The sequence below is a fragment of the Diaporthe citri genome (genome assembly GCF_014595645.1).
Source record: "Diaporthe citri strain NFHF-8-4 chromosome Unknown scaffold_24, whole genome shotgun sequence".
NCBI classification, from domain to species: Eukaryota; Fungi; Ascomycota; class Sordariomycetes; order Diaporthales; family Diaporthaceae; genus Diaporthe; species Diaporthe citri.
Window position 1 is genome coordinate 4,126 of NW_025064869.1, and position 24,514 is coordinate 28,639.

General features: G+C 32.4%; 2 non-coding genes across 2 annotated transcripts; both read left to right on the top strand.

Moving 5' to 3' along the window:
* The first annotated feature begins 12,324 nt into the window (after positions 1-12,324).
* INS49_007586 lies at positions 12,325-12,397 on the top strand. Its single transcript has one exon. It is a non-coding gene; the product is annotated as a tRNA-His (tRNA).
* A 301-nt stretch (positions 12,398-12,698) lies between these two features.
* INS49_007587 lies at positions 12,699-12,771 on the top strand. The gene has a single exon. It is a non-coding gene; the product is annotated as a tRNA-Met (tRNA).
* Positions 12,772-24,514: the final 11,743 nt, after the last annotated feature.

Here is a 24,514-nt window from a genome sequence, read left to right on the forward strand (position 1 = left end):
ATCCCCCTTGCGGTGGATCTTAAAATAAAACAAAAATTGGCTAAAGATCCAAATAAAAATTCAGATTGAAGTCTTATTTTAGGTAGGAAAGGAGATAGTATTTATGTTCATCAGTTAGCTAAATCTCAACTAGTAAGTGGTAAACCTGTTACCTTAAAGGTATTAAATAAGATCTTAGCTTATTCTGGTTTATTAGTTAATGAAGAAACCTTAAATTCTTTAATTAATATGCCTAGGTTAACCTTTAAAGATTTGCATAAACTAGAAACTAGAAAGTTAATTGATGAGAAGATAGGCTTACCTCACGGTAAAGTACAACAATGTGGTATTTATATATTTACTCCTAATTTTAGGTCCTCAGTATGTATTGGTAGCTTGGCTAACTTCGAAATAAATCAACTAAGAAGATATACTACGGAAGTTAACACTAATGTGATAAACCCTGGATTTATTTCAGGGTTTTCAGACGGTGAATCTAGCTTTATCGCATCTGTTTACAAAAACAATAAGAGAAAAACTGGTTGAGTGGTTTCTCTGGTTTTTCAAATTAGTTTGCATAAAAATGATAAAGAATTATTAACTCAAATAAAATCTTATTTAGGAGTAGGTGAAATTCGTCAACGAGATGAAAATGCATATGTATATTCAGTTGCTTCTTTAAAAGAATTAGAAGTAATAATTCATCATTTTGATCAATTCCCATTGATTACCCAAAAATATGCCGATTTTAAGCTTTGAAGACAAATATTTAATCTTATGGTTAATAAAGAGCATTTAACAGAAGAAGGATTATGTAAAATAATCGCGATTAAAGCTTCCTTGAACTTAGGTCTAACACCTGTGCTAACATCTTCTTTTACAAACATTGTACCAGCGTCGCGACCAGTGTTTACTGTTTGTAAGGTTAACGATGGAAGATGGATGGCGGGATTTGCCTCAGCTGAGGGTTGTTTTCTTATATCAATTTTTAAATCTAAAACGAATACTGGATATGCAATACGATTAATTTTTCAAATTAATCAACACTTCAGAGATGAGCAGTTAATTAAAAGTTTTTGTGAATTCTTCGGATGTGGAGGTGTATATAAATATTTAAATGCTAATTATTTCAGAGTAACCAAATTTTCCGAGATTGAAAGTAAAATTATTCCTTTTTTTCTAAAATATCCTATTTTGGGTGAAAAGGCTGAAGATTTTAAGGATTTTAGGGAAGTTGCGGATTTAATTAAAAATAAGAAACATTTAACTAAGGAGGGGTTAGAGGAAATTCGTAAGATAAAAGCTCGAACAAACCGTGGAAGAAAATTAAGTCTTTATAAAAAAAACCAAGAAGTATCGAATACTGAGGAAATTAACCTAGACGGGATAAATAGTGAGGAAATTAGCCTAGACGGGAGAAATAGTGAGGAACCCTCAATTTTTGTATATAATAGGGACCAGTCTATTTTATATTTTTCTACCCAAGATAGAGAAAAATTTTTAGAAGATACTAAGCTTCATTATGCTACTTTTGAAAAACATTTAGAAAAAGGTACATACTATTTAGGTAGATACCTTTTTACTTTAAATTTAGTTCCAACCGCTAAAGACAAAGGAATGACTTTGCCCGAGTTTGCACTAAGGTTAGATAAAGATAGAAAAAAAAAATTTAATCTAAATTAGGAAGGACCCACCACCCTACTGAGGTGGATACAAAACAAAAATATGTAGGATCATCCTCACAGTTGGCTTTTAGATTAAGAGGCTATTTAAATCAAACTCATACTCCCGGGCGCCGTGCGGCTGGGAGCGTCCTTTGGGCGAGAAGTATAGGAAAATTAATTCCGAGCTCGCGCCTAATTAAAGAAAAAGGCTTATCCAGGAGCTTGCGCCTAAATTAGAAGTAATATGTTTACCTTATTACCCTGATTTAGGCGCAAGCTCCCGGAGATAGTTTTAGAACAATATTATTTATTGGACCCTTCTTTTAATTTAAATACTATAAAAGTTTCCAACAATCCTAGTGGATCTGCAGCCAAACCTTTATATATGTATAATAGAGATAAATCTATTCTTTATTATTTTACGAGGCGAGCCTCGCAACAAAAAGATTTTATATCTAAACTTAATATTGCTCATACTACATTTACTAAACACTTAAATAACAGTACTTATTACTTAGGTAAATACTTATTTTTAAGAGAACCACCCCGGAGGGGTTGTTCATCCCGGCGGGAAGAACTGGTAGATACTGCCAAAGTATCTAATATGACTTTACCCCTCCGGCCCAGGACCCAAGGCTCCTGAGCCTGGGGCCGAAGGGCAGAAATAAGTATAATGTTAGAACAAGACAGAGTTAACTTTAATAGAAGTAAACCTATTAACAGTTTAAGTAAATCTGTAGTATTGATAAATATTGAAAGTGAAGAAGAAATTGTATTTGAAAGCTTAGGTAAATGTGTAAAGTTCTTCTCAAGTCAAGGTCTCCCTGTTTCTCATACAACTATAGTAAAACGATTAGACACAAATATATCATATCGTGGATATATTTGTAAAACTGTCGCTTCACTAGTCCCGGAGGGACTAGTAAAATAGTTTAATTATTTATATTAAAAATTAGTAGTTATGAGGTTGATATAAAATTTATAACTGTATGCTGGAATATCCTAATTGTGTTGGTTAATAATAGATATGATTACATATTATTTTATTAATTTATTTAGGACGATCAGCAGGAAACTAAAACAATAATCCATATTGTAAGTAGGATCCTCAGAGGCCATACGTTATAAACCGTGTCGATTAATCGATGCGCTTAAGATATGGTCCAACCATAATAGTAATATTATGTTAATATATCCGGAAACTTTTCGGTATATTTTATTCCTATTGCTCAATATTCCTAGCTTGAAGAGATAGCCCAGTAAGCATATCTCTTTATGGTTAGGTGAGACTTTCTTCTCTAGGGTAGGAATAATTAATTTAAATGTCATTACAACAATAGTTAATATGAGGACTCCAGGTATAAGATTACACAAATTAGCTCTATTTGGATGAGCTGTAGTTATTACAGCTGTACTATTATTACTATCATTACCAGTTCTTGCTGGTGGAATCACTATGGTGCTTACTGATCGTAACTTTAATACATCATTCTTTGAAACAGCTGGAGGTGGAGATCCTATTTTATTCCAACATCTTTTCTTATTAAAAATAAGTTTTTTTTTTTGCTATGCTTATGATAACTTGCTTATCTTCTGGATTAGATAGTGCAAGTCAAAAATCTTTTGAGTTTTCTTCTTTTTACTTTAAATTTAAAGAATATTACCCTGACTTAAAGCAACCTAACAGTAGATTTTTAGAATGACTGATAGGTTTTTCGGAAGGAGAAGGTTCTTTTATTATAGCTAAGAGAGATGACTTATCTTTTGTTATCACTCAATCTAGTTCAGATATAGAAGTCTTAAATTATATTAAAGATAATTTGGGTTTTGGCAGAGTGATTAAACAATCTATTAAACAAAACACACATAGATTTGTTATACAAGATTTCAAAAATCTTAATTTAATTTGTTCATTATTTAATGGAAACATGGTATTTCCAACAAGGAAAGCAAGATTTTTAATCTTTTTATCAACTTTTAATGAAAGGTTAATAAAAAAGAATCTTAATACTATAATTCCTTTAGATATTTGTGTAATCCCTACTTTATATGATAGTTGACTATCTGGTATTACAGATGGAGAAGGTTCTTTTACTTGTTCATTACTTTCTAATAGTTCTGCTTTTAGGTTTAGATTTATATTAACTCAAAAGTGGGAAGCGAATAAATATGTTTTTGAACATTTAGTAAATTTACTAAATAAATCAATTGAAGGTTCTGTAGTGGCACATCATGCAGATAATGTATGAGAACTTAGGGTAAATGGACTAAAAAATTGTAAAGGTTTATTTGTTTATTTTTATAATTATAATCTTATGTCTAAAAAGAAAGATAGTTATTTAAAATGAAAATTACTTTATAATAGATTAATTCATAAAGATCATTTAAATAATGATACTAGATTAGAATTAATTAATTTAGCTAAACAAATCAATAAAACTATATAATGTTTATTAGGAAAAAAGGGTAAGATTTAGCAACTAAAAGCTATGAGAATTGTCTAAGGCAGATGTAAAATAAAATAAGACCTTAGATTATAAATACTATTAAGTATATCTTAACTCTAGTTCTTGCTATATTATTTATTGTGTAATTCTTAGAAAGAAACAATAAAATGCAGGAGCAATATTGGTGTGACTATTGTTGGGTTTCGAGCCTCCGGCTACAGCAAGCTCGATAGTCAAACGGTTAAAAATTTTGCCCAATTAAAATAAGACCGTCGATTTTCTAAGAAATCGCTACAGACTGGTTCACTGGTGGGTAGCTGAAATGCTGCTTAATGTACAGTCGAATTCCTCTAGGTAATTTTCCTAGGTTAGTATATTATGCTAAGTTATATAATTAAAGGGATGTATAAATAATTATATAATAAGGGATTGGATTCTTCGGTCACCCTGAGGTTAAATTTGTAAGCCTCGTTATGTTGCTATATGCTGGAAAAGCTTTAATATCTAGTTTTAAATACTTCCTCTTTATTGACATAGTAAAAAAGTTAAAACCATGAAGTCAATCAGCAGGTAACGCTTTTATTTTAAAAAGTGGAACCTCAGAGACTATACGCAACAATACTGAAAGTATAAAAAATATTTCTATTCATGTTTCTACACACTTAAAACCATTAAATGATACACAATTTGGACATTATTTAGCAGGTTTAATCGATGGAGATGGGCATTTTAGTTCTAAACAACACAAGGCTTAGTAATTGTATTTAGTTCCCCAGATGTTCAATTAGCTTATTATATTAAAAAAATGATAGGTTTTGGCCACGTAAATAAAGTTAAAGATAAAAATGCTTACTTATATATTATATCTAAAAAAGATGGTATAATTAAAACAGTTAATTTAATTAACGGTAAATTAAGAACTCTCAACAAATTTAATCAAGTTACTAATAATATATTAGCTCATCCTAAATATTTAGAAGAAAACATAGAATTTAAAATTAATGATTCTAATGATTTTAATAATCACTGAATTGCAGGGTTTTCTGATGCGGATGCTAGTTTTCAAATTAAAGTTGTTAATAGAGAGGGTAAACTTAAACCAGAAATTAGGTTAAACTTTCAAATTGAGAGCCGGCTCCAAAAAGATAATAATGTTTTATTACTTATCAAAGAAGTATTCGGAGGTAATATAGGTTATAGAAAAAGTCAAGATACTTATTATTATGGATCAACTAGTTTTGGTTCAGCTAAAAAAGTAATAAATTATTTTGATCATTTTCATTTACAATCTAGTAAACACATTAATTATCTTAAATGAAGAAAAGCCTATATAATCGTACAAAAAAAAAAACATTTAACAGAAACAGGAATAGATAAAATTCTGAATTTGAAAAATTCAATGAATAGAAATTCAGTATAAGATAGAGTCCTAACAAATACGAAAGTTTTTTAGTATTAATATTAATAGATCTTTATTAGACTATTAACTTAATCAAAACAAATGTTACATTTTAATTATACCTGGTTTTGGTATAATTAGTACAACTATATCAGCTAACTCAAATAAATCAGTATTTGGTTACATAGGTATGGTTTACGCTATGATGTCAATTGGAATATTAGGATTTATAGTTTGAAGTTGAGTAATGATGGCTTCACCCTATAGTGATATAGGGATTATAATTAATTTCGCTATATGCTGGAACAGTTTAGTGCTAATTAGTACCTTGTACGGTAAAAATCTAATTAGTTGTACTCAATCAGCAGACAATTTGTCCCTGTATTCCTTAAAGGATAACAAACAGAGCGTCTCAGAGACTACACGCGAAACATCTTTAAAATTTTTCGGATTTCATACTTATTATAATACATTATTTAAAAATAGAAACTCTATTTATGATAATTGATTAACTTGGGTTTGCAGAAGGAGACGGAGCTATTCAAACCTATGATAATGGTAAGAGAGTTCGTTTTGTTCTTACTCAGAAAGAAAGTGAAATACTTCATAAAATACAATTTAAATTTAATATTGGTGTTGTTAAACATTTCCCTCAAGGAAAGAGTGGTAAAAATAATGATTTTTATAGATGAATAGTTGATAACCCGAGCTCTCCATATCCCTTTTAGGGATCAGGAGCCCACATATTTTACTTTTAGCTCATTTATTTAATGGTAATTTAGCTCAAAGTCATAGAATTGAACAATTAGCTCAATGAGTTAATGCTTTAAATAATCGTTTTGGTTTTTATACTATAAAGTTAAATAATACTCCTGCTACGATTACATTGCAGGATGCCTTATTATCAGGGTTTACAGATGCTGAAGGGTGTTTTAATGTATCTATTACGGCGCAAGCTCCAAACTCTAGATATACATTAGGACATGTTATAAAAATGCGTTATTTATTAGATCAAAAAGATAGTGTTATACTAAATAAAGTATATGAATTATTTGGATTTGGTAAAGTGACATTAAGATCTGGTACTGATAATGTTTATCGTTATACAGCTACTGGATTTAAAGCATTGAATGATATAATAGCATACTTTAAATTATTTCCATTACGAGCCGGCTCCTAAAAAAGCTCTTTCTTTTGAAAAATGGTTAACTATTCACAACCAAGTACAAAATAAATTACATTTAACTGAAGAAGTATTATCACTAATAAGAACTTTACAAAAAAAAATTAATTTAAATAATAGTATGACAAATAAAACTGGAAAGGCTTAAAGATGAAGATATATTCCGATACTTCTTGTGAAAGAAGCATACTTAATTGTATGGGTAAATATAAAAATATTTATTAACATTTGCATCACATGTATACAGTTGGTCTAGATGTAGATACAAGAGCATATTTCACTGCTGCTACTTTAATTATTGCTGTACCCACAGGAATTAAAATATTCTCATGATTAGCTACATGTTACGGAGGATCATTAAGATTAACACCTTCAATGTTATTTGCATTAGGTTTCGTATTCATGTTTACAATTGGAGGATTAATAAAAAACCACTTAGTTTTCCCTTTAAAGACTACCATATGCTGGGAACTTCTGACAATTATACTACTAGAGTTTTATATGATCTCAGTAAAAATGTCTAATTTTTAACAATCAGCAGGTAACCAACAGATAAAACCATTTATCTTAGTAGGTACCTCAGAGACTAAATGTAGTCCCCTTAATAATATTAAGGGAAGATATAGTCCGTGAAACCAAAAATGATCATTTAATAGCTTAGTTGCTTCTAATAATAGTAATCCTTTATCGAATTTTGATCTTAAATTCAATATTCGTACTTATTCTACTTCTAATTTGTCGACTCCGTCTTCGGAGGAGAAACAGGATAATACTGAGAATTTAGTTCCTTTAATTGCATATGATAACTTTAAAGAAAATAGAGTTGATATTTTAAAAGAACAAAAAGACAAATCAGGTATTTATTGTTTAATTAATAAAAATAATGGTCATTCTTATGTAGGAAGTTCTATTAATTTAGCTTCTAGAATGAGAAATTATCTTAATACTGCTTTTTTAAACAGTAAACAAAATATTAATATGCCTATTGTTAAAGCTTTATTAAAATATAATCCGGCTAACTTTAAACTATTAATATTAGAGTATGTAGACTTAAAAACTTTAACCCTTAGAGAAACTTATTATATAACATATGTATTGCCGTACTATAATGTATTAAAACAAGGTTATTCTTCATTAGGTTATATACACACAAAGGAAACTAAAGCATTATTATCCCAATTGGCTAAAAATAGAGTTCATACTGAGGAAACTAAAGCTTTAATAGCTAGAGCTTTGTATCCCCCCTCCGGGGGGATCAGGGTGAAAATAACCCATTTTACAATAAAACTCATTCTGAGCTTGCTAAGGCTCCGCCTCAGGAAAATAAAGTAAGAATCATTGAAGCAAAATCTGCTTATCCTGTTTATATTTATAATTCTTTTAAAAAGTTATTAATTATCTTCTCTTCTGTAGGAACCTTGGCTAAATTGATTAAATCTAATCATCCTACAATAGTTAATGTGATAAAAGAAGGAATTCTATTTAGAGGAGAGTGATATTTTACTAATATACCGAGCTTGCGCCTCAATATAGAAGATGCACCTTTAATAACGGACTGAAATTCTAAAGAATCTGAGGAATTAATTTTAAATATAAATAATAACAGTCAGATTAGGAAAGCAGTCTTTGTATATGATATAAATAAGAATTTTATTGCTAAGTATGATGGAGTAATGGAAGCCCAAAGAGCTTTAGGCATAAGCCATAGTACAATCAAAAATTATGCTAAAGTAAATGGTATCTATAAAGGTTATATATTTAGATACTAAAGATTAAATGATCAAGAAACTTTTGGTTCGTATACAAACTATAATCCTTTTGGGTTACTTATAGGTAGTAGGAGATACTTTGGTCTCATTCTTCGCCTTTAATTTTTGTATTATAAGTAAGTGGGTTATTATTATTTTTGGGTTCATTTTTTTTATTTAATATTAAGAATAAAGAATATACTTAATGCTTTGGACAAATTAAAACCTAATAAAGCATTAAAGATTTATACAAACTTTTATAATGGGGCGTGCCTCCGAAAAGAATTGTATAAAGAATTTAAGGGGGATCGTAAGGGATATATTTACATGATTGTAAATAAATTGAATGGAAAGTGTTATGTAGGAAGCACAAGATCAGTTAAAGTTAGATTATTTAATTATTTTAATTTAGCTCTACTTGAAGCACAGAAAAGAAGACCTATTTCCAGTGCTATTTTAAAATATGGGTTGGTTAATTTTGCTTTTATAATTATAGAAGAAGTGAATTTAGAAGTAAATAATCTAGAGGAGCGCGAAACTTTTTGAATTAAGTTAATTAATCCAGAATATAATGCTATAAAAGACGCAGCTAGAAATTTAAGTATACCTCATTTAATCGAAACTAAATTAAAGATTTCAAAAAATAGATCTTCTGGTGTTGTATTTATCTATGATGAATTTAAAAAATTACTGGTTATAGTTCCTTCTTTAACTTCACTTGCTGTATCTTTAGGTAATCGTTCAATTACCATATCTCTAAAAAGAGCTATGGAAAATGAATCTTTATTTCGTTCTTCTTGATATATAACTAAATATCCCTTAAATGAAGATGAAAAACCTTTAATGGAAGCATCTTCACCTGAATATTCTGAATTAATAGAGAAAATGAAGTCCCAAAAACATATTAGGAAAGCTATCTTTGTATTTAAAGATGGCGAGTTTATATGTAAATATGAAGGAATAATGGAAGCCGAGAGTGCTTTGAATATTTCTCATGATACAATAAATTCTAATATTGAAAAGAATACCACGTACAAAGGATATAGGTTTAGTTTACATCGTATTTAATTTACGTTAAACTAGACAATACTTATACGTGAGTGGTGTGGTTTTAGCTAACGCATCTCTTGATATAGCATTCCACGATACTTACTATGTTGTTGCTCATTTTCACTATGTATTAAGTATGGGTGCTGTATTTGCGATGTTTAGTGGATGATACTTCTGAGTTCCTAAATTATTAGGATTAAATTACAACTTAATGTTATCTAAAGTACAATTCTGAATTCTTTTCATTGGGGTTAATTTAACTTTTTTTCCTCAACATTTCTTAGGTCTACAAGGAATGCCTAGAAGAATAAGTGATTACCCTGATGCTTTTGCAGGATGAAATTTAATAAGTAGTTTTGGATCTATTGTTAGTGTGGTTGCTGCTTGATTATTTTTATACATTGTCTACAGACAATTGTTAGATGGTAGAGTAGCAGTGAGAAACCCTTGAATGGTACCTCAATTTTACACAGACACTTTACAAGCTCTGTTAAATAGAAGCTCTCCTAGTTTAGAGTGATCATTAAGCAGTCCACCTAAACCTCACGCTTTTGTAAGTCTTCCTGTACAAAGTAGCTCTTTGTAAGCTTAATGGGGGGACTTGTAACCAGAATTTTACGGTTCCTCCTATATATATTTAATGAGTTTACATCCCATATATTTATATTTCCGGGATTCAAAGCTTTTTAAATAAAAATTCTTATATTATAGAGTTATTATTTATTAGTCCACCCAAACCTCACGCTTTTGTGAGTCTTCCTGTACAAAGTAGTGTTTTTTTTCACCTTGGTGAGAATATGTATAGACCACACCCGGTTATTGTATCGGGAAAAGGAAATTATCTTTACACTACAGATGGTAGAGAAATATTTGATGCTTCGTCGGGTGCTGCGGTTTCTTGTCTTGGCCATGGTAATAAGAGAGTTATTCGGAGAATAGCTGCCCAATTGAAAACACTTCCTTACGCATCTTCTACCTTCTGATCTAATCTTCCAGCTGAAGAGTTATCTAAGGCACTTATTCTATCTACGAATGGAGTAATGTGTAAGGTTTATCTGTGTTGTTCAGGCTCTGAGGCAACAGAGGCTGGTATAAAAGCCTCACTCTATTATCATTGAGTACTAGATAAAAATACTTCCCGGGATATTATTATATCTAGAGATAGATCTTATCATGGTAATACTATTGGTGCTTTAAGTATATCTGGTTTTGCTTCCCGGAAGGAACCTTACATTCCTTTACTTATGAAGAATGTTTATTTTGTTAGTTCATGTTACCCGTACCGTCAAAGGTATGAGGGTGAATCGGATGCTGCTTTCGTCGCTAGAAAAGCTGCTGAACTTGATGCCTTAATCTTAAAGTTAGGTCCCGAAAAAGTCAGTACTTTCATAGCGGAACCTGTTGTGGGCGCCGCTCTTGGGTGTGTTCCATTTGTTCCTGGTTATCTTAAAGCTATGCAAATCGTTTGCCGCAAATACGGGGTTCATTTTATGATTGACGAGGTAATGTGCGGAATGGGTCGAACTGGTACTTTACATGCATGGCAAGCAGAACCAGATTTTACACCCGATATCCAGACTATGGGTAAAGGGCTTGGGGCTGGATACCAGCCTATTGGAGCTATGATGATATCTGAAAATATCTTTAAAGCCTTTAGTCAAAGTGGGGAATTTGTTCATGGGCAAACCTACGAAGGAATGCCTGTGCAAGCAGCGGCTGCTCTTGAAGTTCTCAGAATTATTCAAGATAAAAATTTGGTACCTCGTGTAGCTAAAGTAGGTATATACTTCATGAAACGTTTAAAATATGTGCTAGGTGACCACCCTAATGTAGGAGATATTCGAGGTATAGGTTTATTCATAGGTATAGAAATTGTGGAAGATAAGTTGACAAAAAAACCTTTTAATCCTCAACTTAGAGTTGCACCTATGCTTCAAAAATTGGCTCTATCATCTCCATATAATATGACAATCTATCAAAGCACTGGGACTGTTGATGGTATTTGTGGTGATCATATTATGCTTGCTCCTTCCTTTTTGGTAACTAAAAAGGATATAGATCATATCGTGGATGTGCTTTCAAAGGTAATTAACAAAACTTTTGAGAATATTGACACGAAATAGATATTATCTTTTTCTAGTTTATAATAATTATTTAGCAGTCCATCTAAACCTTACGCTTTTGTGAATCTTCCTGTACAATCTTAGTAATGGCTATAGGTATATAGTGTATGTCAATACAAATAAATTTTCAATGATTATTGATATGTTGATTAAAACCAGCCCTATGAATTTTTTAGTTTTGTTCTAATATTAAGTATGTCTTACTTAATATTTTATATTTAAGATTTTCAATTTTTATATGAATAGTGGGGGGGGGAGACCCTAAAAGGTCCCCCCCTTACTTCTAGACCATCTAAATCTTCTTATCTCCTTATGATATAAATATAAGTAGTAGGGATAAAATATAGTAATTTGAATAAGTTCTACGAGTTGGCTTCGGAGCAGTAGTTAGGTTGTAAACTGGCCTTCGGAGAAGTAGTGAGTCATACTTTATTAGCTTTTAATATAATTAATTTAAAAAGGATAAAATCCTGTTAGAGGTATTATTTGTAAGGATAATATAATTTATAATATAAATATTTTAATATACCCAGCGCTCTCTTTATTATTACTTTTTAACGAAGTAAGACGGGCTACGTAAGAGTAGTTAGCATGGTAGGGTAGTTCGCTATACTTTGGATTAAGGCGCAAGCTCCATTTTTTGTCCTGCCGACTTATCCGAAGGTCACTTCCTGCCTGCTCCGAAGGCCGAAGTACCCCTCCAGGTATACGGGTATTGAAGGCCAGATAAGGTGGATATAGTTCAATCGGTAGAGCGACTGTATGTGGCACAGTAAGTTCCCTGTTCGAGCCAGGGTATCCACCCATCCAGTATATTCTTTATCTATTTTTCTTAAATAGGCGTTTAAGTAATATTAGGTTTAGGTATTACTAGTACCTTATCTTAAAGAGATTTTGGGTCGTCTTTTATCCCTTCATTCTTGGGCCGCAGCCCAAATCTCTAAAGAAGTCTTTCTAATTGTAACTAAGAAAAAGTAGCAGAGAGACTTCTATATTTTTTGTCCTATTTCAGCCTGCCTGACTTCGTAGAAGTACTTCTACGAAGTCAGGCAGGCCAGGAGGAGAAGTCAGTATGGACAGGACAAAAAAATAGGGGGGGGGGTAAGCCAGGATAGTTTAATAGGTTAAAACTTTAATTTCATATATTAATAATGAGAATTCGATTTTCTCTCCCGGCTAAAGTAGCAAGCAAGTCCCCGCCGAAGGAGGCTTCGCGGCTTCGCTGAAGTGAGGCGGTCTTACATCTTCTACTTTTTTTTTACTAAATTATGATAATACTTTCTACACTTTCATTACTAATTTCGAATGCCGTCAGTTTAAGACGAGATATGTCAATTCTTTATAATAGAATTGCCATAATAGCTTTATTATATGCTATATTACAAAGCTTAATAAGTTTTTCTATAATAAGTAATAGTGGTATAGGTATTCATGGAGGTCTATTCCATGTGACAAATATAACACAGGTTTTTCATATTTTTCTATATTTTATTAGTATATTAATCTTACAGTTGACTAGTTTTTATCCTAGAAAAGTTTGAGTAGCTGAACACTCATCGTTAAAAGATCTTTTCTTAAACAAATTTGTATATTATAGAACGAAAATTATTAATAAAATGGGAGAACATTTAAAAATTATCGAATACCCTTTAATATTATTATTTATAATAAGTGGTGCTGTATTTTTAATGTCTACAAATGATTTTATTTCTATATTTCTTTCAATAGAGTTACAAAGTTATGGTTTGTATTTACTAAGTACAATATATAGAAATTCCGAATTGTCTACAACTGGAGGTTTAATTTACTTTTTATTAGGTGGTTTAAGCTCCTGTTTTATTTTATTAGGGACAAGTTTACTTTATGCCAATTCAGGTACAACTAATATGGACAGTTTATATGTAATTACTAGTATTAGTGATCTAAATAATTATGGAAATTCTTGATATAACGATGACTATATAAATTTTTCTCTCCTAATCTTTACTATCGGATTTTTATTTAAAGTTAGTGCCGCTCCATTTCACTTCTGATCACCTGCCAAAAGATTTGGGAAATCTTTTATTCGGGTAAAACTATCAAACTCCGGGGACACCCTTGAACTTCTGGTACCAAGCTGTAACTGAAAGGTTACAAGTGGATGAAGTAATTACTCATGTATGGTAATAAGCCAAAAGAATCCTGAAAAGGAGGTGGGCAATCGCGGATCTAAATCAGATATGCTATCTGTAAAAGAGCAACGAGTGTACGATAATTGACCTGCTGTTTTTTCACCAGGTTTAAGATGCATTCTACCTGGTTTCGAAAGAAACCGGATAATCAAAATCCCTTCTAAACAGATTATTCAAACACAACTTTTTTCGACGGCTCCGAAGTCTAAGGCTCCGTCGACGAAGTCGCTATTAAATACTATTTCTAATACTACAATTCACAATGAATTTATACTCTCACCTTGATTTGTTACTGGTTTCGCTGACGCGGAAGGATGTTTTATGCTTACAATTAGAAGAGATTCTAGGCAAGCTTCAGGATGAAGAATAGAAGCTAACTTTGTTATTAATTTACACAAAAGGGATGTTGAGCTGTTGAAACTTATTCAAACCTATTTTGGTGGGGTAGGTAGAATCAGTAAAGAAAGAAATGGTTGTATTGATTTCACAGTTAGTTCTATCAACCAAATCTTTACTCAAGTAATACCTCATTTTGATAAATACCCACTAATTACTCAAAAAAATGCGGACTATTTATTATTTAAAGAGGCAGTTATGATTATGAAACAGGGGGAACACTTAACAGCTTCTGGTCTACAAGCTATTTATTAATATACGGGCTACTCTGAATAAAGGGTTAACACCAGTATTAATGGAAGCTTTCCCTAGTACAGTAGCAATACCAAGACCTCAAGTTAATAATATAGACGTGCAATCAATAGATCCTTATTGAGTAGCCGGGTTTACCTCAGGTGATGGTACTTTTATTGTAAGTATAAGAGATTCTAAATCTAGTCAAACAAATGGACGTGTATCTCTAACTTTTGCCTTGATTCAACACTCACGTGATGAACTTTTAATGAAAAGTTTAGTAGATTATTTTGGGTTTGGTAAGGCTTATACTTACAAAAATAATACTGAGTTTAAGTCTCAGAGTTTAGTCGATAATTTCGAAAAGGTAATACCTTTCTTTAAAAATTACCCTATTCTAGGTGTAAAATCATTAGATTTCGCAGATTGATGTAAGGTAGCTACGTTTATTAATAATAAAGCTCATTTAACTAAGGAAGGCTTTAATAATATTCGTAAAATTGGTATGAACAAAAGTAGAATTAATGATTCTTAGATAGCCTCCGGAACAAAGTTCGCGCTATTCCTACCTTAGGGTGACTTGTTGCTTCGTAGGTAGGGTGGATATAAAAATCAATAAAGTTGTTGTATTTAATAATCTGCATGATAAATTTGAGTGCCGTGGATGTTTACGATGCAATTCCAACTATAGTAACAACATTTGTAGCAATTGTAGCTAAAATATCTATCTTTATATTTTTATTAGAATTAGTTTATTACACTAATCATTATTTATTTAATTTTAATTGAACTTATGGTTTACTTGTAAGTTCATTACTTTCATTAATAGTAGGAACGGTTTTAGGTTTAACTCAGTTTAGAATAAAAAGATTATTAGCATACAGACGTCATTAAAATATTATTGTGTAATATTATTGTGTGCTTAACTGCCAAACTCCGGGGAAACCTTAAAGCTTCTGATACCAAACTATATGCGAAAGCATATAAGTGGATGAAGTAATTACTCATGTATGGTAACAACGCAGAAGATAACCGAAAGGGCAATAGGCAATCGCGGATCTAAGTCAAACATAAACAATATTTGTTTGTAAAAGAGCAACGAGTAGACGGTAGTTGTTGCAAAGTTATATTTTTTAATTAAGGCTATAACTTGCAATTAAGGTGTATTCTATTTGAGTAAGCCGTTATATATTGAGCTTTACTGCTGCCTTATCTCTCTCTCAGTAACTAAGTTCGAGATCAGGAGAAGTTTAGCCTCCATTATATGCCTAAGTATATTAAGTTACTATTACATACTTCTAATCCCACTCCTAGCTTCGCAGGAAGGATTCCTTTAGTGCTGCGAAGCCAGCCACCCTAGAGTATTCTCGCAGAGAAATAGGTAAACTATAGTTAGTATGAAAGAGGTCCAAATCCTCACTTAAATAGTTTTTTGCAGCACTTCTCCCTTTCCTAGTGGCTATCATAATGCTTTTACATTGAAGATCCTGACCTGCCTTTCTTTTGGTAATATTAACTCTATTTTACACTCTTGGTTTAGTCGTTGCTTGTTTTACATTTTTTATACGCACGCTAGCCACAAGCTTTAGGAAATACTCAAATACACCCCCTACGAGAAGGATTAGTTCATACGTGGAAGTTGCTTCATGTACTCAACTTAATTATGTTGTTCAACAGCTGAGACAGCCTCATAGTAGATAGGACTCTATAACAAAAAGCAATACCAAGTAGATGACCTCAATAACCATTTATAGTGGCCTAGCAAGTAGCTTGCTGAGTCCCGGAGGGACTAGCCTTAAGTGAGTAAGGCTGAAATTAGTGCCAGAAGCGAAGCGTCGTAGTAGCTCAGATCAGATCAGTGAAAGGCGTAACGTGGATTATGTTAAGAGTAGCTGAATTATCAGTAGACTATTATGAATAAGGTGGTCGCTGGAACAGTGTACCAATGATGTGTAAAGGAAAAACCGTGTAGCCTCTCAAGTACATTGTCCGGTCGTAGTGGATAGGTAGGTACAAGGACGACTTCTATATTTTTTAGAGACTAGTTTCTAAGAAATAAAGCAACAAGAGCCGGCTCCCCTTTAAATGTAGGCCTATCAGGAGGCAAGGTTTGAGCAACCAGGGCAACTAAATATAAATTATAAATCATGAAAACAACACTTAATAATTACAAATTTTCACAATTTAGCAAAAATTTTTCAGCTAGTCCTTTTTCCTCAATTAATTTTACCTTTAGAAAGTTTACTACAAGCACTTTTAATGTGGGCGCGAGCTCTAGTAAAACTATTAATCCTTTCTTTATAACTGGGTTGACAGACGGTGAAGGTAGTTTTATATCTACTATTAGAATGAACTCTAGCTACCGTATGGGTTGACGGGTTGAAGTTCTTTTTCAGATAGCACTTCACCAAAAAGATCTGGATCTTTTAAAAGCTATACAAGCTTATTTTAGTGGTATAGGATCTATAGTAAAAGCCGATAAAGATATGTATGCTTTCAAAGTAACTTCTTTAAAAGAAATATTGACTTATATAATTCCTCATTTTGATATGTACCCTTTAATAACTCAAAAAAAGGCAGACTATCTTTTATTTAAAGATATCGCTTTAATGATGAAAAAAGGAGATCATCTAAATAAGGAAGGTTTACAATCTATAGTGGATATACGTGCTACACTAAATTTAGGTCTTTCTGAAGTCCTACAGACGGCTTTCCCTAAAACTATTCCAGTAATTCGGTTTTTAGTATCTAAACAAGAAATACCTAATCCAGAATGATTGGCTGGTTTTGTAACAGGAGAAGGTACCTTCTTGGCTTCGCCACCCCCTTCCTCTCCTTGAATGAAATGTAAGAGGAAGGAGGGTTGTGAAAATAAATAAAAGTCGTAATAAGGCTGGTGTAGGTGTTCAATTAGTTTTCCAAGTCGCTCAACATGTACGGGATACAGAATTACTAAAAAGTTTTGTGTCATACTTCAAATGCGGTCAATATGTTAGACCAACTCAAGAAAAATGAGGATACTTTCAGTGTACTAGATTTTTGGACAATTATGATATAATCAAAGAATTCTTTATTAATCATCCTATTCAAGGGTCAAAAGCAAAAGATTTCTCAGATTGAGTTGAAGTAGCTGAAATGATTAAAAAGGGAGACCACTTAACTGAAGAAGGATCTTCTAAGATTGTCAATATAAAAGCTGGAATGAATACAGGTAGAAAGTAAATATTTTATCTGTCTTAGCTAGGAGGGGGGAGGTGTTTACCTCCCCCTCTTCCCTCTAGGTTAGCAGATGTGTGTACAACGATATATATGGTACGGTTTACAGTATGTGACAGTACTATTTCTCATTTAGGTTTTATTTTATTAGCTCTTACTATTTCTAGTGTAGAATCAACTCAAGCATTTATATTTTATTTAATGCAATATTCAATTAGTAATTTAAATGTATTTATTATTTTAGTAACGATAGGATTTTCTTTATACTGTTATGTAAATGATAATAAAGAAGATAAAGAATTATTAGACAAAAATAATTCTCCTGAAAGGGGGAGGGAGGCGCTAACGCCTAATCGGGAACCCTCTCTTCATTGGGTATAACAATCAAACTCCGGGGACACCCTTGAACTTCAAGTACCAAGTCGGTAGGGAAACCTAATCGATGGATGAACTAATCACTCATGTATTCTTTTTTATTTTATTTATTATTAAATTAAGGGATAAATCAAATAAAGAGGAGAGGTAATAACCTTGAAGCCCTTCGAAAGAAGTGTGGGCAATCGCGGATCTAAATCAGTAGTAATGAGACTAGTGTTATTCAACTTAACTAGTGATTATTTTACTGTAAAAGAGCAACGAGTATACGGTTGTTGATACGGTATAAATTTTATATATACCGTATTTAAGATGTATTCTTACTAGAGATTATCGAAAGAAATCTTTAGTCAAAATCCCTCCTAAGCAAATAAAAATTCTACATTCGGAAGTAACTACCTTTAAGCTTATATAATCAACCTCTTCGAGGTCGTCCTCCTTCAGGATTAGTAAGCTGATATTGAATGCTTCCTAATGGGTACGAAGTAGGCTTACCTACTTCGTACTAATAAAACACAAAATAGCTTATCTTACCTTCCTTTATTGATATAATAATATTCGTAGTTACATTCGTCTTAGAATTTATTCATTTGTAATGGTAAATTTGATGAAGTGTTATTCCGGCAAGAGGTAACTCAAAGAGAAGTTACTTCTTATGCTTTATATTCACAAAATACGTTCATTTTGATAAATCGGCTAACTGCTTTCTCGCTATTCTTCAAGCCAAAGCCGAATTTTTCTATCCCCGGAGGGGGGGCGTGCCTCCAGAATAATATTTTTATGCTTCGTGGTAAATACACTATTTCTACTGGATCATTATATTCCACTAGCAGTAAGCCTTCGCTTGGCTACCTCGAGGATTTGAGCGTAGGGAAGCCAAAAGGTAAAGCAAAATCATATGATTTCGAGCTTGCGCCTCAAAAGGTTTACTCTGATAAGTCGCCTAATAATCCTTTCTTTATTGTAAATAACTTTTTAAAGCAATACCCTAGTCCTGACTTAGCTAAGCCTAATATATAGATTATAAACTTATTAATACAATTTTTTCTGGAGGCACGCCCCATTTAAAAGATTTTAAATTATCTGAGGAAGCATTTTATATTTTAATGAAGCTAACCGAGGATCAGCCTATAATTTTTGAAGAACTTCCTTTATCTCCTGAGACAAAGGGTTATTTACAGAATATGCTGGGTGTAACCAAGAGAGGGATTAACAGTAAAGCAGGTGTATATTTATTTAAAAATAAAATTACAGGAGAGTGTTATGTCGGTTCATCAGGAGCTTTGGCTAGCAGATTAAATGATGATTACCTAAGGAAAGGGAAAATCTTAGGTAATAGACCTATAGAATTAGCGATAAAGAAGTTTGGACTAGAAAATTTTAAATTGGAAGTATATGTGCTTAGTCCAGAACTCTTAAAGCAAATCTACCCTAAGATTCACTCCTCTCATACGCAGGAAGGTGAGCTAGAAGGAATTTTAGCTAAAGCCGAAATTAAGAAGGAAATCCGTAATTTAGTTTTAGTTTTAGAGCAAATTTTCATTCTTTTGTTTAACCCTAAATATAATAAGTTAAAAGTCGCAGGTTCCGCTGCAGGAAAAAAGATAGAGAAGGAGTTAATGCTTCCTGTTTTTGAAAAAACACGGAAGATTACTTTTATGTATGACGTAGAAAAAAAAGAATTAGTTTATCAAACTAATAGTCGTACTCTTTTATCCGAAGCCTTAGGGTTAAAACGGAGATTTACTCCAAAAGAACTATATTTAAATAGATTCCTTATCTCGGATGAGCTCTTGAACGAAAAAGAATACTCTAAGAATTTGTTAAGTTCAGAAGCGTTGATAGCCTTTATAAATGAAATTCGAGACCAGATAATGGAAAAAACGTCAAGAAATTTTCTTCCTTATAAAGAAGTTGTTCGTGAAAAGCTTTCCAAATCTACAGAGCTTATTAATACAGTTACTAAAGAAGAGAAAGTATTTCCTTCTCTTAACGCAGTGGCTCTTTATCTTCGAGGGTTAAATCCAGAGTATAAAGCATCAGCGGGAAGTCTTCATAATATTATGAAGAGAGGTGGTCTGTATAAAGGTATATTTTTAGTGCGTTATCTAGTTAAAAATGAGGACAATAAGGAATAAAGTAAATGTTATTGCTCTTGTTCACAAAATAGGCCTTGATTTCTAATCAAGGCTTCGCCAGAAACATACTTTTTTGTTTTGGTTTTTGTTTTTCAAAAACTATTTTTTCTGTTAAGATAGCCTTATATGCCTATTATTTTTATTATTTTTATTTGTATGGTAAATTTGACGAAGTGATCCAGCTAATTAGTCAATTAAAAGGGTATTTTTATATAAACCCTATGTTAGCTTTAAGTTTCGCTATTACTATCTTTTCTTTTGCAGGTATACCACCTTTAATGGGGTTTTTTGCAAAACAGATGGTTTTAAGTGCAGCTTTAGATAATGGTTATATATTTTTATCTTTAATTGCCATAATTACTAGTGTAATAGGAGCAGTATATTATTTAACTATAGTTAAAGAAATGTTCTTTTTCTCTTCTGAATATAAAATAAATCCATTATTAAGTACTCAATCGGATCTTAAAGGTAGAATTTACGCCAAAGGCTCAGGCTCCGCCTCAGTAGCCTCAACTGAATCTATTCAATAATCATAATAATATAGTTATGTCTAGTCCTATGGCTATTACAATTTCTATTATAAGTTTAGCAATTTTATTATTTATATTTATGAATAAAGAATGATTAAGTATGGGTGCCATAAACCCCCTGTTCTTCTTATGTGCTAAGGAGTTTGCTAGCGTGCTAGCTCGTAATTTATTACTACTATTAAATACACTAATTGAATCATATACTTATCTGATAAGCTCTCTTAAGAGTTATCTTAGTATGTATAATCTATTATATGGTACTAATGGTTGTTCTAATGCTCTGGTTAATCTAACTCCTTCTTTATCTAAGGGAGCTGGACACTCTGCAATTACAATTACTGGAGGCTGTTCAATAAGATATATGATTCGATTATCTTCTGTTCTTCCTCAACAAACATTAAGATACTCATCAACAACAACCATTAATCATAATAAGACTCATTCTATATCACCTTGATTTATATCAGGATATTCAGATGCAGAAGGTTATTTCAATGTTGGCCTTCAAAAGAATCCTAATGGTAAATTCTATGTCCGACCATCATTCCTTATACAAGTACACTCAAGAGATAATAAATTATTAATGCAAATTAAAGATTATTTTGGTGGTATAGGTTATATTTATATCAGTAAAGATAAATCCAGATTTACAGTAAGATCTTTAGACGAGATTTTAAAAATTATTACACATTTCGATAATTACCCTTTAATAACTCAAAAAAAAGCAGATTTCATTTTATTTAAGCAAATAATAGATAAAGTAACTGAAGGGGAACACTTATCAGCTAAAGGGTTACAAGAAATTGTTAATATTCGTGCATCGATAAACTTAGGTTTATCTGATTCATTGAATACTATTTTCCCTGAGACCGTACCTGTTACTAGACCTCAAATAGCAAATACTACTATCCCTCACCCTGAATGAATGGCTGGTTTTGTTTCAGGTGCTCCAAAAAACAACCTTAGATTAGCTATAAGTATTTTAGGTGGGTCTTCTAAAAATATTAAAAGCAGGGTGAGCTTGAATAAAAAATTCAAAAATCTATATGAACAATATTGTTCTATACGTTTTTATTCTACTTATATGGCTCCCACAAAGTCTTATAATACGGTTCACTCTTCTTATCCATTAGAAAGTAAAAACGTTAAATCCCTGGTGGTATGAGGTAAAAATTTAACATCTACAATAGGGGAAAAATTTAGGAAAAATGAACTAACTATGGTAAAATTTCCCCCTTATGAACGTAGTGTTATCGTAGGTTTAGTTTTATCAGACGGTTGACTACGTCTTCCTGCTGTAAGATCTAAAAATGCACTATTAGGATTTTTACAATCTGGAACTAATGGTAAGTATTTTTTAGAGGTTTTTTGGTCAATATCTCATTATTGTTCTTCTTATCCTAAATTCAAAATTAGAAGTAGATTTGGAAAGCAAAACAGTAGTTGAGAATTAAATACTAGAGCAATGCTTTGTTTTACTGAGTTATATTCTTTATTTTACTCTAAAGGTGTAAAAGTAATTCCAGAAAATATTTATGAACTTTTAACACCGGTAGCTCTTGCTCACTTTATAATGGGAGATGGGTCTGGAAGTAGACATGGTTTGTTATTATGTACAGATTCCTTTACAATATCTGAGGTAGTCAAATTAATTAATTATAATCAGATATCGATTAAATTGTACTTTACGTTTCCATAGTCCAACTCAACCTCGAATATATATTCGAGAAAGCAGTATGGGAAAATTAAGAGGAATCGTTGAACCCTATATGTTTTCTTCCATGTTGTATAAACTTGAGGAAAAAAAGTATGGAAGAAAGTAGAGTATTGTTTTCGAGGAGTCCTACCCTCATTTATTTCCCCGGACATAAAGCTTATTTTTGACAACTGTTGTAAAATATGTCATTGTGTGGCAAAAATCCACCCGAAGGCCCGAAGGCCCGAAGGCCCGAAGGCCCGAAGGCCCGAAGGCTGCTTTGAAATCAAATACGTCATTGTGTGGGGGGGAGGTGGCGAACTAGACTAAGAAATTGCGCATCCCATCCCTAGCTTAGATCCTAAATCCTAAATCCGTAACGCGAGAGCCGAAGCCGAAAGGCGAACTAGATCTTAACTCCTAATTCCGAATCGCGAAAGGCGAATCCGAACCCGATGCGTTCTCTATTTTATCTCCAGCCAAAAAGTATAAAAGGAGTTCAATCCTTTCAACTAGATCTCTACCCTTTTCCATCTCAACACTTCACCAACAATCTCTTTACCCTTTTACATCTCAATACTTCACACTTCACAGTAAGTTTGTTCGCTTCTTTATCTAGCTTTTTATTATATAAGCTAATTTTTAACAGAATAACTACGATGAATGATCTTGGAAATGTCAACCACGATTTGCACCAGCATGTTGAGGCGTGTTATAATCATGCCCAAGAACTCCGTGGATTAGTCGAGATCGAACTTCTTGAGAATGATCTTCCAACTTCGAGGGGGGCCGCCAAAGCTCGACATGCTTTGTTTACTCTTGCAAAGTATATTTGCAAGGTTATGATTTCCGACCTTGAGATCCAGCTGAACATGGAGGAAGGCGTGCAGGGAAATCGGGTGGATGAGCTCAGGAATGATTTGTTGTTGGCACGGGGGAATTTGGAGGAGATTGAGGTTGAGATTACTAGCATTATCGAAACAGAAAGAGGGTTTGTCAATCAAGATTAATCTTGGTTGACAAGAAAGGAGAAGAAGGGAAAAAGGAGAATATCTAGTGGAAGGAATATGGAGTACGAAGATCAGATTGTACTTTGAGGCTTCAACTATTAAGCTATACTATGTTGAGTTTGAACTTCCGGTAGATATCTTACCACCAATAGATGTGTTGGTCTTTTTAAATAAGTAACGGTATATCATGCCTTTCCGGATTTTCCGGGTTTTCCACCCCCTGCGTCGCCCACCTTTCAGTCTGTAGCTCAAAACTAAAACTATGAAGGTTGTTTCTTAGTTCAATTGGCTAAATATGGTAAAGGTAAATTGGACGGGGTTTCATTAAGCTTTAAAGTATCTCAACATTTGAGAGATAAGTCTCTGTTAAATTCATTTATTAATTTTTTGGGGTGTGGCCTATTCAACTACCATAGTGGAAAGAGCAAGTTAGGGTCAGGGTATTTATTGTTAGAAAATTTGCAGATATATCGGATAAAATACTTCCATTTTTTAAAGATCACGAAATAAGAGGAATTAAAAGAGAGGATTTTGAAGATTGAGTTAGAGTTGTTGAACTAATTAAATCTAAGGTTCATTTAAACCGAAGAGGGAGTAGAGAAGGTACGTAAGATAAAATCTGGTATGAATACGTTAAGATAAAATTCGGTATGAATACGTTAGGATAATTTCTTATGTTTAAGTGTGGCTCCTGCTTATTTTATAAATTTGGAGAGGAAATAAGTCACCATGACGGCGCTATATTGACTTCGTAGTCAGGACGCACAAGTGGTTGAGGTCTTTTTGTTTTTAATAGTACTTAGCCAAGATGCAACAGGTTGCCCAAAAGATTTGTCAATATACGACAAATTTTTAAAAAACATTGGATTAATTGCAAGAATATCGACACCCCGTTGTTTAGTTGATAATTTGCAGCGAAGTTTATCTTAGTTTTATTATTAGTCTAGTCCCTCCGGGACCAGGAGGCTCCTTCGTGCGAAGCCGAAATTTATACTCTAATTAAGAGTACCTATTCTAATTATATAAGATAAAAACGTTCAACGACTAATAGGTGAGTAAAACTAACAATAATCCTATATAAAGATCCAACGCTACTTAGTAATTAGTACGACATTATTTTTAGTGAAGATCAGATCTTATCAGATTTCTAATAAT